Consider the following 18,889-nt stretch of genomic DNA (forward strand, 5'->3'; position numbering starts at 1 on the left):
GCCCCTGTACAGAAATGGCTGCTAGGCTCTCCCTTCCTTCCCTCCCTCCCTCCCTCTCTTTCTCTCTCTTTCTTTTCCTCCCTCCCTCCCCCCTTTCTTTCTTTCTTTCTTTCTTTCTTTCTTTCTTTCTTTCTTTCTTTCTTTCTTTCTTTCTTTCTTTCTTTCTTTCTTTCTTTCTTTCTTTCTTTCTTTCTTTCTTTCTTTCTTTCTTTCTTTCTTTCTTTCTTTCTTTCTTTCTTTCTTTCTTTCTTTCTTTCTTTCTTTCTTTCTTTCTCTCTTTCTTTCCTTCTCTTTATCTCCTCCCTTCCCTTTCTTCCCCCTCTTCTCTTCTCTCTCTCTCTCCCCCCCCCCCTTTGCCCAGTTAGCCACCAGCAGCCCTTAGTCCCTCAGAGTTCACAGGGAATATTTTCTTAATGAGGAAAGATATTTCCTTTTTGTGGAATTCCTATTTTCATTTCAGTAGATCTTTAAGAACATTTTTATTGATTGATTTTAGAGCGGGCAAGAAATGGAGAGAGAAACATCAATTTGTTCCACTTTATGCATTCTTTGGTTGATTCTTTTTTAAAATATGTTTTTATTGATATCAGAGAGAGGGAGGAAGGGATAGAAACATCAATGATGAGAGAATCATTGATTAGCTGCTTCCTGAACACACACCCATACCCCCCACCCCCCGCCCCCCACTGGGGATCCAGCCCACAACCCAGACATGTGTTTTGACTAGGAATCAAACTACGCTCAACCACTAAGCCATACCTACTAGACTTGATTGATTCTTATATGTGCCCTGACCAGAGATTGAATTGTAACCTTGGCGTATCAGGATAATGCTCTAACAAACTGAGCGACCTGGCAAGGGCCTGCAGTATCATTTTTAAAGCATTTTTAGGAGAAGTCATAATTTCAGCATGGCAACCTCAAAATGAAACAGCAAGTAGTCATTTCTTCCTCTGGTGCTCTTAGGTTTGTGACCTTATATGCTGTGTTCATTTTTTAAAGGTATTCCTAGGTGTTAAGTTAGATTTGTTCCTGAGAAGAATGGAGGAAAAATCTAAGATAATCATTTCTTGAAAGCAAAAGAGAAATTATGAAGAATTAAGCTACAGCCGAAGTCTCTTGTAAAGATTTTTGTTTCATAGGGTATTCTTTTAAAGAATTTGTGTAGACACATCAACAAAGCCCTGTTACTCTGTTCTCTCGGTGTGGGAACCAGCTCTATTTTACAGACATTTCTTCGGTCTAATGCTTGTATTGTGATATTTTGTTAGCTTAAATTTGATCACTCTCACTATATCTGGCCATTTGCATTTTCTCCAGGGTTAGACTAACTGCCTCAGCATTTTTCCAGAGAGGGTTTCATACCAATACTATATCTGAAATTTCTCAGGAAGTTTTTAATGTCATGATGGGAGTAGGATACATGGAGAAGAACACTGGACTGGAAGTTAATAGCGTTGAGTATTAGTCTGGGTTTATTTTCACTCACTAAATGTGTTTTGGGTACCTACAAGGAAATAATTGTAAATAATGTAATAGCATTATTTAACCCATCTTAAATGAGGAGTTTGTTCCATTTTCCTTTTGAAATCTGGAAGTTTTCTTTTTCTCTCTCTCTCTCTATTCTTTTATCCCCTCCATTGTTTATGTGCTGTTTTTCTAGAATTTCTAATAGTTGGTTATTATATCTCATATGAGCCTCTTTTCTCTACTATTTCAGTTCATTTTTTTCAACTTTTGTTGTTTTGTTTTTTTTATTTTTTCCATCCTTTTGTCTTTTAGAAAGATTCCCTAAAGTTCATTTTCTGGCCCTTGTACTTAAATTTTTAAGTCAGGTAGTTACTTAACTCTTTGTAGAAAATTTCAAACATACTCAAACCTAGAGTCTTGGGGGTTCATTATACTACTCAACTTTAACAATGATAAAATCATAGCATTTATTCATTTATATTCCTATTTATCCACGCCTTCCCCCCACTGAGATTAATTTGAGCAAGTCTTAGACATCATCATGATTTAAATGTCAAAAATATTTATATGTATATTTATATACATCCTATCTAATAAAAGAGTAATATGCAAATTGACTATCACTCCAATACACAAGATGGCCGCCCCCATGTGGTCAAAGATGGCTGCTCCCATGTGGACACAAGATGGCTGCCACAAGATGGCCAGCAGGGGAGGGCAGTTGTGGGCAATCAGGCCAACAGGGGAGGGGCAGTTGTGAGGGACCAGCCTGCAAGGGAGGGCAGTTGGGGGTGATCAGGCCTGCAGGGGAGGGCAGTTGGGGGGAGCAGGCCTGCAGGGGAGGGCAGTTGGGGGGACCAGACTGGCAGGGGAGGGCAGTTGGGGGCAACCAGGCCTGCAGGGGAGGACAGTTAGGGGCGACCAGGCTGGCAGGGGAGGGCAGTTAGGGGCAATTGGACTGGCAGGGGAGCAGTTAGGCATCGATCAGGCTGGCAGGCAGAAGTGGTTGCAGTGGTTCTCAACCTTTCTAATGTCGCGATCCACAGGTTGAGAACCGCTAGCAGGGTCACCTAAGACCATCGGAAAACACGGATATTTACATTACGATTCATAACAGTAGCAAAATTACAGTTATGAAGTAGCAACAAAAATTATTTTATGGTTGGGGGTCACCACAACATGAGGAACTGTATTAAAGGGTCGCGGCATTAGAAAGGTTTTGAGAACCACTGGTAGGGGCAATCAGGCAGGCAGGCAGGCGAGTGGTTGGGAGCCAGCAGTGCTGGATTGTGAGTGGGATCGGGCCTAAATGGGCAGTTGGCCATCCCTCGAGGGGTCCCTGATTGGAGAAGGTGCAGGCTGGGCTGAGGGACACCTCCCCCCCCCCGTGCACAAATTTTGTGCACCAGGCCTCTAGTATGTAGATGTTTATGAATGTCTTTTACCAATAGTTATTTCCAATGTCTGACTAACAGATAGGTACTGTTGTTAAGACAGTTACAATGTAATAATTGTACCTGTAAAAAATTAATAGTAATATCTTAATGTCATTAAGAACTGAGTAAATGTTCATCTTTTTAGTAAACTTTTAGAGCAGTTTTAGATTTGCAAAGATAGTATAGAGAGTCCCTGTATACCCCACATTCAGTTTCCCTTATTTTTAGCGTCTGTTATATGGTACATTTATTACATTAATGAAACAATATTGATCTCATTTCTTAAAGTCCATATTATTCAGATACTCACAGTTTTTCTCTTCTTTTTCTGTTTTAGGATTCATTTCAGGATACTATATTATAGTTAGTATTCATGTCTCCTTAGACTTTTTTATTTTTTAAACTAAGTTAATTTTTAAAAAATTTATTTTTATTGTTGAAAGTATTACATGTGTCCTCTTCTCCCCTCCCCATTGACCCCCTTCACCCTGCTCTTGCCCCCTCCCCAGGCCTTCACCTTACTAGTGTCTGTGTTCATGGGTTATACATATATGCATATATGTTCTTTGGTTAATTTTTTCCCCACTCCTACCCCCTTCCCTCTGAGATTCATCAGTCTGTTGCATGCTTCCATGTCTCTGGATCTATTTTGTCAGTTTATTTTCTTCATTAGATTCCACAGATAAGTGAGATCATGTGATACTTGTCTTTCTCTGACTGGCTTACTTTGCTTAACATGATACTCTCCAGGTTCCTCCATGCTGTCTCAAAGAGTAATAGATCCTTTTTACTGCTGCATAGTATTCCATGCTGTAAATGTACCACAGCTTTTTTATCGACTCATCCACTGGTGGGCACTTGGGCTGTTTCCAGATCTTAGTGGTGGTAAATAGCACTGCTGTGAACATAGGGGTGAATATATTCTTTCTGATTGGTGTTTCGGCTTTCTTAGGATATATTCCTAGAAGTGGGATCACTGGGTCAAATGGGAGTTCCATTTTTAGTTTTTTGAGGAAACTCCATACTGTTCTCCACAGAGACTGCACCAGTCTGCATTCCCACCAGCAGTGCACGAGGGTTCCCTTTTCTCCGCATCCTCGCCAATACTTGTCATTTGTTGATTTGTTGATGGTAGCCATTCTGACAGGTGTGATGGTACCGCATTGTCGTTTTGACTTGCATCTCTCTGATGATCAGTGACTTTGAGCATTTTTCATATGTCTCTTGGCCATCTGTATGTTCTCTTTGGAGAAGTGTCTATTTATGTCTTTTGCCCATCTTTTAATTGGATTGTTTGTCTTCATTTTGTTAAGTTGTATGAGTTCTTTATATATTCTTTTTGATGGCCTTGCTAAATTTGAGGAGTACTGTATGTCAGGTATTTTGTAGAATATTTCACAAATGAGATTTGTCTGATGCTTTTCTTATTACACTGGGATAATATATTTTTGATAGGAAGACCACAGAGGTAAAATGCACTCTCATCACATTATATCCAGGGTATATACTATCAACATGACTTATCATGTGGCTTCAGATAGTGTTTGTCAGGTTTGACAATAAAATTGTTCTTTCTTTCTCACTTTCCATACTTTATGTACTCTTCGAAACATCACCACTAGCAGTCCTTACTTGAGGAGTGGCTATTTTTGCTCCACCACCTTATGGGTGGAGTATCCACATAAATTATTTGTTTTTCTACTGTGAGAGTGAAAGGAATGTGCCTTTTCTCCCTTATTCATTTAATAATTTATTTATATCGAATGGACATCTATTTCATATTTTTCTTTCTAATCCATATTCTTGTCAATGTTTTTTTTTGTTATTTCATTTTTGAGAATTATCAAAATACTAGAGGCCCAGTGCATTAAATTCATGCACGGGGGGTCCCTCAGCCCGACCTGTACCCTCTCCAATCTGAGAGCCTTCAGGGCATGTCCTGCTGACAGCTTAGGCCCGCTCCCTGTGGTTCTCTGCTCTCTGTGGGGCTTGACTGCTCCACACCATAGCGATGGGCAAGCAAGCCCTGCTGGGTGCTGCCTGCAGCTGCGCTTGTCTGCTCCCGGGTCGCCGTGGCAACAGCCAAGCAGGCCCTGCTGGGTGCTGCCTACAGTCCCACTTGCCTGTTGTGGGTCTCCAGCAACTACAGCCAAGCAGGCCCTGCTGTCTGCTGTCAAGCTGCACCACTGGACCCACCCCCAGGCCCACCCTGAGGTTGCCTGTCCAGCCCTGCCTGGCTCCCCGGGCCCCACAGCAGCTGCGGCCGCTGGGGTCTGGCCCTGCCTCCCTCTTTGGCCCTTGAAGCAGCCTCAGGGGCTGCTGACCAAGCCCTCCCCCAGTGAGGTGCATGGAGGCGGGAACGGGCGCCACTGCCGCCGCCCCAACCCACCAACGCTGATGGTGGTGGGTCCGGGCGCCGCCACCGCTGCCCCTGGAGAGACCCCTCAGCGTTCGTGGGTGGGAGCGGTGGTGGCGCCCCCAGACCCGCAAATGCTGATGGGGGCGGGTCTGGGCGTCGCCACCGCCACCGCTCCCGCTCCCAGAGAGACCCCTTAGCTTTCGTGGGTCCGGGGGCGCCACCACCGCCACCACTCCGACCCGCGAATGCTGAGGGGTCTCCCCTCAGCCGCCTCTCAATGGCTGGATAGGCCACCCCAAGTCCCACCCCCCAGCCTCTCGCTGCCCAATCGTGGGCGTAGCGGAGTGATGGTTATTTACATATTACTCTATTATTAGATAGGATTATTCTGACACTAAAGATGGTCTAGGCCAGTGATGGGCAACCTTTTGAGCTTGGTGTGTCAAACTTCGCCAAAAAACTGAGCATAACTCGGGTAGTGTGTCACTTTGAGGAAAAAACATTATTTCGCAAATGTTTCATCCTCAGGAGCAGCAAATGTTTCATCCTCGGCATGCGGCCACCTCAGCGGCTGCGTGTCATCAGAAATGGCTACGTGTGTCAGTGCTGACATGTGTGTCATAGGTTCGCCATCACTGGTCTAGGCTCATCTTGTGTATTTTCTGCCTCACTCAGATTCAACTATTTCTTCAAAGAGTAGTGGTTCCTTTAATTGGAGAATGGTATTAGAAATCAAAACTTAGACATGAGGCATGCTTCTAGGTTCTGTTAGCTGAAAGAGCACAGTGATATATGTTTATATTCTAACCCTTTGTAAATGTTTATACGTGTTTCTATAAATATTTCTCTATGTAACCACTTGTATTTTAAGCTAAACATGAGTTCATATACTGATGTCCCCAACTCCGATCCAATGCTACCTGTATGTTTCTTGCTTCTTCCCCTTGCTTGTTTGTAACTTCCCACTTACCCAGTAAGTAACCTGCCACTTACTACCAGCCATCCATTTAATTGTTCAGTTCCAATATATGCATATAGTTATTTCAGAATTGTTAACTTTTATTCCCGTGGGAAACACCTTTATCAATCAGAGTACAGTTCTTATATAGAACTAGAGGCCCAGTGCATGAAATTCGTGCATGGGGGGGTGTCCCTCCTCCCAGCCTGCACCCTCTCCAATCTGGGACCTCTCACAATCCAGGACTGCTGGCTCCCAACTGCTCGCCTGCCTGCCTTCCTGATTGCCCCTAACCGCTTCAGCCTGCCAACCTAATCACCCCCTGCCAGCCTGATTGATGCCTAACTGCTCCCCTTCAGGCCTGGTCACCCCTAACTGCCCTCCCCTGCAGGCCTGGTCCCCCCCAACTGCTCTCCCCTACAGGCCTGGGTTCCTCCCAACTGCCCTTCCCTGCAGACCTGGTTGCCCCCAACTTCCCTTCTCTGCTGGCCATCTTGTGGTGGCCACTTGTGTCCACATGGGGGCAGGATCTTTGACGACATGGGGGCAGCCATCTTTTGTGTTGGAGTGATGGTCAATCTGCATATTACTCTTTTATTAAATAGGATAGAGGCCTGGTGCACGGGTGGGAGCCGGCTGGTTTGCCCTGAAGGGTGTCCCGGATCAGGGTGAGGGTTCCCTTGGGGTGTGGGGCGGCCTGGGCGAGGGGCCTGTGGTGGTTTGCAGGCCGGCCACCCCCCACCCCCCCGCAACCCAAGTGGAGGCCCTGGTATCTGGGGTTTATTTATCTTCTACAATTGAAACTTTGTAGCCTGGAGCAGAGCCAAGCCTTCTGCTTGCTCCGTGTTGGCAGCCATTTCTGTTGGGACTTATGTATCTTCTATAATTGAAACTTTGTAGCCTTAAGCGGAGGCCTGGGCCGGCCAGGGTGTGCGGAAAGCTTGGCTTCCTCTATTGCCAGGGGCAACCCTAGCCTCCTGCTCTTTCCAGCTCTGTGGCTGCCGCCATTTCTGTTTGGATTTATGTATCTTCTATCATTGAAACTTTGTAGCCTTGAGTGGAGGCCTAGGCCGGCAAGGGCAGGCGGAAAGCTTGGCTTCCTCCATCTCTGGGGAAACCCAAGCCTCCCTCCTGCTCTCTGTGACCGTAGTCATCTTGGTTGGGTTTATTTGCATATTTGCTCCTGATTGGCTTGTGGGTGTGGCTTGTGGGTGTAACAGAGTGATGGTTAATTTGCATATTACTCTTTTATTAGATAGGATTATTTTGCCTTTAGGCTTGTAGACTCTGTTTATTTCCGAAGTTACTTGGGCCAACATTTTGTTCCCCTCAGCCCTTCAGTGAGGTTGTTTAATACATTTGTATTGCATTTAAACTTTTGTCATTCTGCATTCCCTCTCAGGACCCTGACCTCTGAAAAGACTTTAAAAAATGTTGTACTAGTGTGCATTAAAGTTTGTTCTTTGTACTGTAAAATTCAGAGGATTTTGATGAATGCTTAATGTCTTTTATTCACCATTACAGTATCATAAGTAACAGTTTCAACATCCTAAGATGTTTTCTATATTTCATATATTTATCAATGATCCTCTGGCAAATGTTGATATTTAGCCAATCTCTATAGTTTTGCCTTTTAAAGAATGTTATATGATTGAAATCATATAGCATATAGCTTTTTCATACTGGGTTTTTTGATTTAGCAATAACCATTTAATATTCATCCATGTCTTTTTTTGACTTGCTACCTCATTTTTTATTTTTTATGAATAATGTTACAATGTGTGGATCTACCACAGTTTGCTTATCCATTCAGCTATCAAGGGACATGCTGGTTGGTTGATTCCAGTTTTGGGTCATTATGAATAAAGCTTCCATTAATATTCACATGCAGGTATTTATGTGGACAGACACTTTCAAGTCATTTTAGAAAACACCAAATAGAGAGATTGCTTGGTCATAGGTAAGACTTAGTTTAGCCATCTCGGAAACTGCTGTTTTGCAAAGTCGATGTCCCATTTTGCATTCCCACTTGCAGTGCGTGAGAGTACTTGTTGCTCCGCATCTCCCCGGCAGTTGAACCCTATCAGTGTTTTGGATTTGAGGCATTCTAACAGTGGGACATGGTACTCACTGTCATTTTAAATTTACAGTTTCCTAATGACAAGTGGTATTGAGCATCTTTCCATGTGCTTGTCACCTGTATATCTTTGGTGAAGTGTCAGTTTAGATCTTTGTTCATTTTTTAATTTATTTTTCTTATTATTGAGTTTTAAGAGTTTTTAATATAGTTTGCATGTCTTTTATCAGATATGTTTTGCAAATACTTTTTCCCAGTCTGTGCTTTGTCCTTTCATTCTCTTAAAAGTGTCTTTCACAGAACAGAAGTTTGATTAAATTCCAAGTTATCAATTTTTTGTTTCACAGGTCATGCTATTGATGTAGTTAAAAAATCATTAGTAAGCCCAACCAAGGTCATGTAGCTTTTTTAGTTTTTATTACTTCAAGAAGTTTTACAGTCTTGTATTTTATATTTCTGTGATTCATTTTGAATTAATTTTGTGTAACACTTCTGTTTGAGTTAATTCTTTTGCATGAATTGTTGACCCTTGAACAAAGCAGAGTTTGGGGTACCAACACCCCACACAATTGAAAATCTGTGTATTAATTTTTTTATTCCCCCCAAACTTAACTACTAAATAGCCCATTATTGACTTGGAAGCCTTGTAGATAACATAAATGATTTACATATATATTGTATGTTATATATAGTATATACTGTATTCTTAAAATAAAGTAAGCTAGAGAAAAGAAAACGTTAAAATCATAAAGAAGGGAAAATAAATTTATAGTTTTTATTGAAAAAAATTCACATATAAGTGGTCTAGGGCAATTCAAACCTGTGTGGTTCAGGGGTCAAGTGTAATTTCATATAAGAATTTTGGCACTATTTTTTTTTTTTTTTTTGCATTGAATTGCTTTTGTTCCTTTGTCAGAATCAGTTGAATATATTTGTGTGTTCTACTTCTGAGCCTGCTGTTCTGTTCCATTGATCTGTTTCAAGTGTCCAGTCTTTCACCAATAACAATGCTGTCTTAATTATTGTCTTATAGGAAGTCTTTTGTTGTATAACAAAAATCTTAGCTGCTTTTGTCCCCAGTTCCTGTGTGGGAACCTCTACATCTTTGGAATTTTCCTAGTGATAGGAGTGTTTTGTTCATAGTGGGCCCTTATAGAGTCTGCTAATGAGGTGACTCTGGATGGGGGCAGACCACACAAGAAAAAAGCAGACATGTAATTAGAGGGTTGGGTTACTGAGCTGTGTGATATTAGTCTGACTCCTGGGAGCAGAGGGAGGAGGCTGTATCATGAGGCCAATGATTTGATCAACCATGCCTGTGTAATGAAACTCTAGACACTTGTGACACTGTATGTGAGCATTCCTGGTTAATACTCTTAGCGGTGTACCAAAGAGATTACCTGCTCTGATTTCACAGGGAGAGAATGTGGAAACTTTGCATTTGGGACCATCTTAGACCTTGCCCTGTGCGCCTTGTCTTTTGGCCGTTTGTGATTTATACCTTTTTCCCCCTATAATAACACTGAAATCATTAAGTATATTGCTTCCCTACGTTCTGTGAGTTCTAGTGAATTATTGATCCCGGTGGGAGTAGTGGAAACCTCCAAATTTATAGCCAGTTGGTCAGAAGTTCAGGGCCTGGAAACCCTTGAGCTTTGACTGGTAGTGTCTGAATTAAAGTCAGTCTTGGGGAAGAGTGTGTCTTTCACCTGTGAAATTTGTCCTAGCTCTGGGTGGTTAGTGTCAAAAGTCATTGTAATTGTTCTCATAAAAAGTGGAATTTGCTGGATCAACTCTGACTCACTGAAACATGTGGCTTTGGAAGAGAGGATGAAATGGCAGGGGGTGAGGAATTATTTTATTCTTGGGTAGCTATCTAGTCTTTTTTTAAAAAAATATATATTTTATTGATTTTTTATAGAGAGGAAGGGAGAGGGATAGAGAGTTAGAAACATCGATGAGAGAGAAACATCGACCAGCTGCCTCCTGCACACCCCCCAGTGGGGATGTGCCCGCAACCAAGGTACATGCCCTTGACCGGAATCGAACCTGTGACCCTTGAGTCCGCAGGCCGACGCTCTATCCACTGAGCCAAACTGGTTTCAGCGCTATCTAGTCTTGATATGAAATTATAGCTGTGCTGTGATTTATTACTAAAGGCAGAACTTATTTAATGGAATTTAGAAATAGTGGTAGATCCAACTCCCAATGAGATTGTTCACTAGGTATACAAGAAAATGCAGAATAATAAGAGACAAAATAAATATACAATACCTTGGTTATTATTACCTATAATAGCTAAGATTAAAGTAATAGAGAGTGCTAGGGCTCATTCTGATGCTGGGCCACGCTTAAATTTCAGTCAGTTTGAGCTACAACTAATAGCCTTAAAGCTATCCCAATGGGAAAGATTATTCTACTCTTAGGAATGCAGCAGTAGTCCCTTTGGGGAGAGGCCACACCAAGAAACTACTGAAACACCAGGGGTTATAATGCCAAGGAATTGTCTCAGTTTGTGGATTGGTATCACCAGTTTTCTGGAGACCCTTTACTAAAATGGATCCTGAGAGGGACTAATTTAGGGCAGTATCTTTGGGTTTGAATGCTACAGAATGTTTAGATTGATATCAGACCACAGTTCACTATAGAGCAATCACAGGTGATGACTCCCAAGGGAGCAGGTAGCCTGCTGGACTGGATGAAAGCCGCTGTGAAATTTGTTTACCTGAGAAGAGGGACTTCTTTCTCCTATAAATGCTATTTGGAACACCCCAGATGAAGTGGCCGTACATTTTATAGCAAGCCATGCTGAACTGGCTTTATGGTGATTGGGACATTCATCTACTGAATATGCCCCTCAACCAGGTCATGGTCCTGGTGGAGGGATTTTACATGGGTACACCATGTAACTATACTGCCGTAAAACCTGGTAACTGTCTGAGAAACCTTATTAGATTTGCTGTCCCAGTTTCCCTTATAGGTATTAAAGATGCAAAAAATAAAATAAAAAATAGAGTCATTAACAAGGAAAAGGGAAAGAGAGGAGAGAACCAAGGGATTCATCTCATTACGGATCAATGTGTATTAAGAAATGGGATAACTATTTTGTAAATTGATGAGGTTGAAGCAGTGGTATTAATGAGCACCACTGAAGACTGAATGTACTAATGGGAGCCAATGCTGAGTTCCCTAACATTAAAGAGCCCTAAACAACTCTATTTATACCACTTTGGAGGAAATGAAGAAGCTGAAAGGCAAAAATAAAAATGAGAAATGGACGTGGAATCAGCTGGGACGATGGGTTGGTAGGTTAGTCATGATGGAGATTGACAGAAAGGCGCTTTCTCTTCCCTTTTGGGGACCTAAGGCCTTCTGTATGTGAGTGGGTAAAATGGTCACTGGGTATAGAAGAGACTTTGCTGGACTCCTTGACATGTGCTTTGGTATCAAAACCTTTTGATGTCCTAATGGGCTACTTTTAGATTGAGAGAATATAGAAATGCATGATTGTTGGGATTAAGATGAAAGTTCAGATGAAAATTCGCATGTTTAAACAGGCTTTATGTGAATTGGATGGTCTGTCTTCTTTACCTGAATGTCTTATGAAAAAGGCTCTTATGCCATACCTGGTATTATAAAACCAAAACCACTTGCATTCTTAATGGAGGCTACTGTTAGGAATGCAAGGGTTGTGGGATTATTGTCCTATGAAGGTTACAGAATAATTCCACCACCAACAATAATTCCACAAATTACTGAAAACAACTTGAAGATTTAAACATTTTTTCCTACTTTAGTTTTTCTATGAATGGTTATTCCACAAACTTGATACACAATTGGGTTCTTGTATATTATAATTTTAAGGATTTATTTAAGCATTATTTGTAATAGTATAAGACTAGAAACAACTCAAACATCTAAATAAAATGTTTTACATAAGAATAGCATATTGCAGAGGCAAGGTAGGCAAAGGGATATGAATATATAGATTTTTGTCCAAAATTTTAAAATTTATTTTTATTCCATTATTTTTTTCAAAAAATAACCATATACAGAGTGGGCAAGAGCAGGTTTACAGTTGTTCATATGGAAAATAATACAATAATTAATAAATAATACAAGAACAGGTTCTGTTTCTTGCACTTACAACTATAAACCTGCTTTTTCCCACTGTGTGGATGTGTTTGCCTCCCCTCAGCTTCTAAGCATATACATTATGCTTTTGCTATCCTATAGAATAAAGAGGTAATATGCAAATTAACTCTCACGCCCTCACAAGATGGCTGCCTACAACCAGGCCAGCAGCGGGGTTAGTGAGGGACGACCAAATGACTGAACAGCAGGCTGCGTGGGGTGACCAGGCCGGCAGGGGGTTAGTGAGGGACGACCAAATGACTGAACAGCAGGCTGCATGGGGTGACCAGGCCGGCTGCGTGGGGAATATGAGGGGCGACCAGGCCAGCATGAGGGGCAGTTGGGGGTGACCAGGCCTGCAGGGGGAGGGGCAGTTAGGAGTGACCAGGCCAGCAGGAGGGCCAGTTGGAGGGGACCAGGCCAGTGGGGGGGCATTAAGGGTGACCAGGGTGGTGGGGGGAGTAGTTACGAGTGACCTGGCCAGCAGGGAGGGGCCAGTTTGGGGCGACCTGGCTGGCAGCAGGGGGTAGTTAGGGGCGACCAGGCCATTGGGGGGGCCATTGGGGGCAATCAGGCTGGCACACAGAGGCAGTGAGGGCGATCAGGCCAGCGGGTGAAGGGACAGTTAGGGGCAACCAGGCAGGCAGACAGGTGAGCGATTAGGAACCAGCGGTCCAGGATTGTGAGAGGAATGTCGACTGCCGGTTTAGGGATCGGGCTTAAACCAGCAGTCAGACATTCCCTGAGGGGTCCCGAATTGGAGAGGGTGCAGGCTGAGCTGAGGGACACCCCCTCCAGTGCATGAATTTTGTGCACCGGGCCTGTAGTCTATATATAAAAGCCCAGCGACCAGAATGGTGGAATGACCAGAATGACTGGTGGCTATGATGTGCACTGCGGCAGCTAACCAGCCTGATCCGGGCCCTGATTGGGCCCCACCACCTTCGGCTGACCCGACCCCGATCAGCCCCCAACACCCTGATTGGGGGCAGGGCTGGCGGCCAACTGCCTGCGGCCCCTCCCCCTCATTTGCCCGGCTGGATGGGCCCCCATTGAGGTGGGCCAGATGGAAGTCAATTAGCATATTTGTGCACTGGGCCTCTAGTTATAAATAATTCTTTAATAGCATGGTCTTTTAGTGTACACTGAGGGGGATATACACTGAGTGGCCAGATTATTATGATCTCTGAATGCATAATAATTTGGCCACTCAGTATATATATATGTATTAGAGGCCCGCTGCATGAATTCGTGCATGGGTGGGGTCCAGCCAGCAGGGCCAGGGGGAGGGGACATGGGCGGCTGGCCAGCCTGCCTGATGGTCGAACTCCTGGTCGAGGGGACAATTTGCATATTAGCCTTTTATTATATAGGATATACACTGAGTGGCCAGATTATTATGCATTCAGAGATCATAATAATCTGGCAACTCAGTGTATATGTAGACTTTTGATATTGGGTCAAGGTTAAATGTACATATATGTAATTTTCTGAGATATTTGAGTAATATTTTTTTTTGGAAGCTCTTTTTGGGGGAGGCAAAATTTATATAACATAAAATTAACCATTTCAAATGGAACATTTTAGTGGCATTTAGTACATTTGCAATATTGTGCAACCACTATCTCTATCTAGTTGTAAAACATTTTCATCACCCCAAAGTAAATCTGTCCTCATTAAGTACTGACTCTCCTTCCACCAATCTGCTTTCTGTCTATTTGAATTTACATATTTTGGATATTTTATAAAAATGGAGTCATACAAATATATGACCTTTTGGCTGACTTCTTTTACTTATATTTTTTAGGTTTATCCATATTATAGCATGTATCAGTAGGTAGTCCATTACTTTTTAAAGCTGAATAGCATCCCATCATATGTATATTCCATTCATCCATTGATTGGAATATGGGTTGTTTCTAACTTTTGCCTATTGTGAATAGAGCTACTGTGTTTATGTTTATACATGTATTTGTTTGAGTACCTGCATTAAATTTTTGAGGTATATATTGGAGTGAAATTGCAGGGGCAGGTAGTAATTCTGTGTTTAACTTCCTGAGCAACTGCCAAACTGTTTTCTATAGCAGCTGAATTATTTTACATTTCCACCAGCAATCCTATCTAATAAAGAGGGAATGTACCATTTGACCATCACAAAGATGGTGGTGCCAACAGCCAATAAGGAGGGAATATGCTAATTGACTGTCACTCCCTCAAAGATGGCAGTGCCCACAGCCACAAGATGGCAGCGCTCAGTCCCCTCAGCCCTGCTGGGGCGGCAGGCGCGCAGCATGGCCAGGCCTGCCCCTAGGCGGGTCCAGCCACTCTGCACGCCTGCCTCCGGAGTCCCCCAGTCCCCTCAGCCCTCCAGCTGCCCAGGGCTGGCCCAAGGCATAGGCAAGCCTCAGATGGTGGCTGCCCAGCTGCCCAGGGCCGGCCTGGGGTGCAGGGAAGCTTTAGATGTTGGCTGCCCAGCCACCCAGGGCTGGCTCGAGGCACAGGCAAGCCACCCAGGGCGGCTGCCCAGCTTCCCAGGGCTGTCCGAGGCACAGGCAAGCCACCCATGGCAGCTGCCAAGCTGCCCAGGGCCAGCCTAAGGCACAGGCAAGCCTCAGATGGTGGCTGCCCAGCCACCCAGAGCCGGCCTGAGGTGCAGGCAAGCTTCCCATGGCAGCCGCCCAGCCGCCCAGGGCCATCCCGAGGCACAGGGAAGCCAACCATGGTGGCTGCACAGCCCCCTAGGGCCGGTCTGAGGTGCAGGCAAGCCTTGGATGGCGGCTGCCCAGCTGATACCCAAGGTGCAGGCAAGCCTCAGATGACGGATGCCCAGCCCCCAGAGCCGCCCAAGGCTCAGGTAGCCAGGTCCGGCTGAGGCTTATGCTTCCGGCATTGGTGGCAGCAGAGGTGTGATGGTGGCATCGCCTTCCCCTGATTGCTGGGTCGCCTCCCGCCCCTGAGGGCTCTTGAACTGTGAGAGGGGGCAGGCCGGGCTGAGGGACCGCCCCCTCCAGTGCATGAATTTTCATGCACCCAGCCTCTAGTATATATATGGCTTCCATTTCTTTACATCTTTGACAACACTTGTTTTTCTGGCTTATGTTTTGTTTTTTAAGTTATAGCCATCCTTAAAATTAAGGATGTTAAGTTGTATTTTATTGTAGTTTTGACTTACATTTCCCAAATGAATAATGACCTTGAGCATCTTTTCATGTGTTTGTTGATTAATTGTATTTCTTTATCAGAGAAATGTCTACTCAAGTCCTTTGCCATTTATTTAAAAAATTGGTTGTTTGTAATTTTATATATTCAGATAATAGAGTCTTATCAGACAAAGATGGTATGCAAATATTTTCTCCCATTCTGTGGTTGTCTTTTTACTTTATTGCTAACTAGAGGCCCGTTGTAGGAAGATTCCTGCAAGAATAGGGCTTCCTGCGGCCTTCTCCGCCACCCTGCCTGCTTCCCTCCCTTCTCCACAGCCACCCTGGAGGGTGGTGGTGGTGACTTGGTTAAATTAACATTTGTTAAATGAAGCTCTGGGGTCATGGATGGTGAGCCCCAATTCAACAATAGACCACAAGGAAAAGTGACAGAGAGAAGTTTATTATGGTCCTGGAAAAAATACACAGCCTGCCTCAAAGGCCCTTACAGGTTCATAGGTGAGAATGGTAGGACCTTGGGCACCTGCCTTTATTAGGGTCTGTATCTGAAGTGTTTTGGGGGCTAAGGCCTGGTGTGTCAATTCAAAGCAAAAATAGCAATTTTTGGTAAGTTCCATGGGAGTCTTATTCAAGGGGTGCACAATGGGAGACTTGCTCACAAGGGCTGGTGGGATGTCATTTGTGACTTCAAGGCTGTTTATCTGGGGTATGAACTCAGGGGAGGGATTAGTTTGAGTTCAAGGCCCTTGCAGGCTGCTTGGCCACACCGAATGGATGCCAAGACAGCAATATAGAGTAGTTTAGTTAAACTCTTGACAAAGATAGGGATTGTGTTTATGTGCTGAGAATTGTGCCTTATATATATTGGTTTTTATTTGTGTTGAATTATTGAAAGCATATTTTTGGTTGCCTCATGAAGAACAGGGTTAACTCCCCTACCCCAAAATTTGTTTGGATGTCAAGACAAGTGGTGCCACACATATGCTAAGAGGGTGTGAAAAGATTTCTTACTCAGATAATGAGATTTTTCTGGGCAGAGTGTAGCAGACACCCAAACAGTCTAGACTGGCTTGAGTGAAGGCAGGAAGGGCAGGTAGCTCTAGTTTTTATTGTGGTTAGCAGACAGCTGGGCTGAGGGGTCCCCACAAGCAGATCTGCATGGTTTGAACTTCCTTGTTGATGCTAACTGTAAGGTTCGAGGCGCAGGAAACGGAGTCGGGGACCCAGACAAGTTAAAAGAGGAACTTTATTCTGCACTAATGAGCGAGATTCATTACGAAAGAGGGTAGAAAAACCAGGATTAGAGGAGAAGGAGGACCCAGCCGGGCAGTCTCGAAAGGTGAGAATAACAAACTGTGCAGAGGTGAACACACCTTTTGAGGGGAGGAATGAGAAGGGGTGGGACTCAGGGAGGAATGGGAAGGGGTGGTGCCCAGGGCACTCAGCACGTGCTGATTGGTGGTTCAGTGTCTCAGAAATGTCCCAGCCGCAGATGCAGGTTACGTTATACAATGCTCACCAGTTGGGGTAAGGGAGGATCTATCATTCCAGGCTTTTGGTGATATTAAAAAAAAAATTGAGAATCCGGGCAAGGTCAGAGGGTGAAGGTCTGTTTTCCGTAGCTACTTCCTGCTGAGAAGGGGTGTCGTCAGGGGCGTCTGTCTGGAGTCTCAAGGATTCTGGTGACATAGGTGTCTCTAGGTTCTGAATTCAAGGCCAGATAGATCTCTCCCACCTTCTGGTTGGTGAACGCCTGCATTCTGTTCTGCAAAAACTAGTGAAACAGTTCATGAGACAGGGGCCAAAGAGCAAAATTAAAGGAATAGATACTAGTGGGCCTAATGATGGGAAGAGCCATGGGGTGAGTGAAAAACAGGGAGTGTTTTCCGTGCTGGACAAGGGGTGCAGCAGCATGATTTCCCCAAGGGACTGGTTGTGAAGTCTCGAGAGCAATCCTGTTGAGTCACCTGGGAGGTAAAAGCTGGTCCTGAGGCTGCCACAGCGTCACTTGTCTGGTTTTGCTGCTTTTCTGGGCCTTGAGCTGAAATACAATTTGGGGGTAAGGTTCTTGAGAAGGACTGAGTCCCCCGGCCGGAGGGCTGGTCCTCGGGAGTCTTGTTTGGCTGGTTCTGGCCTGGGCAGAAACCTGTCAGCGTGTTCCTGGAGCAGTTGCCTGAGTAAGGGCAGGTATGGAAGATAAGTGGCCAGGAGAGGAGGGTCAGTAGGGAGACGATGGTTGAGCAAGAAGGGTCTCCCATATAGGAGTTCAAAAGGGTGTAAGAAGGTGAGGCTTCTTGGTGTAGCCCCAATTCTGGTCAGGGCCATGGGCAGGAGGTACAGCCAGGAGCTGTGAATTTCTAGAAAGATTTTAGTTAGATAGTTTTTAAGGAAGCCGTTGATCCTCTCGATCTTACCCTATGATTGTGGGCGGTAGGGTATGTGCAGTTTAGTTAAGTCAGGATTAGAGAGAGGAAAATCTGAGAGTCCCACCCAAGGTTGAGTGAGGGGCTCGATGACCTCGGGGCAGGAGTGTGTTGCTGCAGGTTGGGTGAAGGCAGTGGGAAGGAGAGCGGCTGGGTTCAGTGCTGGGGACTGAGTTAGGGAGATGTCAGGACTCTCGAGGAACAGGAGATGGGAGTTTCTGCATATGAGAGGGGGCAAGAAGAGATAAGGATCGGTGGGACAGAAGATCCTGTAGTCTATGGGTGGAGAAGACCTGTAAGGGTTACTGGAGGCATATATTCTGGGCCTCCTTGGTGAGTGTGGCGGCTGCAGCCAGAGCCCGGAGGCAGGGCTGTGGTCCCCAAACTGTGGGATCAAGCTGTCTGGACAGGTAGGCTACAGGGGTTAAGTCTGGCCCTAGAGGCTGGGTGAGGACCCCCATAGCTATTCCCTGTCTTTCATCAGTAAATAGTTGGAAAGGCCTAGAGATGTCTGGGAGAGAGAGAGAGAGAAATGGCAGAAGGGTATCCCGGAGCTGAGAAAAAGCCTGGCGAACGAGGGAAGGTGAAGAGAGGGGGCCTACTGGTGCTTCTTTAGCAGCCTGATATAGGGGCTTAGCTAGGAGAGCAAAGTCTGGGACCCATGGTGGAAGAATCCTACCAGCCCTAGAAAGGACAAAATCTGTTCTGCAGAAGTGGGAGGCTGTAGGTCTCGTATTGCTTGCATTTGGTCAACTGTCAGTCCTCGGAATTGGGCTTCAGACATATCCCCAAGTAAGTGATGGTGGGGGCCGACAGTTGCGCCTTGGCAGGGGACACACGGTATCCTTTGTCCCTTAGAAAGTTGAGGAGG

The 18,889-nt window shown here is 44.6% G+C and overlaps 1 protein-coding gene across 15 annotated transcripts in view; it reads left to right on the plus strand.

The window, feature by feature from the left end:
- Positions 1 to 18,889, plus strand: part of CCSER2 (coiled-coil serine rich protein 2) — a 221,163-nt gene that overhangs the window by 80,882 nt on the left and 121,392 nt on the right. The gene's annotated exons all lie outside the window — the stretch shown is intronic.

This window comes from Eptesicus fuscus, chromosome 17 (assembly GCF_027574615.1).
Source record: "Eptesicus fuscus isolate TK198812 chromosome 17, DD_ASM_mEF_20220401, whole genome shotgun sequence".
NCBI classification, from domain to species: Eukaryota; Metazoa; Chordata; class Mammalia; order Chiroptera; family Vespertilionidae; genus Eptesicus; species Eptesicus fuscus.